Source organism: Camelina sativa, chromosome 15, assembly GCF_000633955.1.
Source record: "Camelina sativa cultivar DH55 chromosome 15, Cs, whole genome shotgun sequence".
Classification (NCBI taxonomy): Eukaryota; Viridiplantae; Streptophyta; class Magnoliopsida; order Brassicales; family Brassicaceae; genus Camelina; species Camelina sativa.
This window is the reverse complement of record NC_025699.1, coordinates 18,880,000-18,880,500: the sequence shown is the minus strand read 5'-3', so window position 1 is coordinate 18,880,500 and position 501 is coordinate 18,880,000. Positions and strand designations below refer to the sequence as shown.

General features: G+C 32.1%; 1 protein-coding gene across 1 annotated transcript in view; it reads right to left on the bottom strand.

Moving 5' to 3' along the window:
• LOC104747160 (serine/threonine-protein phosphatase 7 long form homolog) overlaps positions 1 to 501 on the bottom strand; it is a 4,621-nt gene that overhangs the window by 3,664 nt on the left and 456 nt on the right. The window lies entirely within an intron of this gene.

Here is a 501-nt window from a genome sequence, read left to right as displayed (position 1 = left end):
GTGCCAAAAAAAAAAAAAAAAAAAAAAAAACCTCAAAACGACGGCTTACTCGTCGTAAGGGATAATGCTTTCTCTTCTCTCTCTTTTTTTCTTTTTCTTACAAACTATTTTATGAGGAAAAATAAAAATATCTGTGACAATGTATTTGCATGTAAGATATGGGCCGTCCCGGCCCAGGAACTGAATTGCTAATGGTCTTTGCTGATGACCGAATACTGGATATTTTTTTTCTGGTAGGCATAGGCACCTCATTTTTTTTTATGTAAATGGATCTTATTGAAGGGAAATTGGCAGATATAACCCAAAACCAAACTTTAATTAAGTGGCTGACTATTCTAACCATAACCCTCTTATATTCTATATATTTTTTATAATAATGACAATGCTATCCCTAGTACATAATCAACAGTTGTTAACACATTCTCCCTCTCACCTTATATTCACGTACACCCTCATTTCTATTATGTACATATATTTTATTTTCTCTTTTCTTTTTCTTTC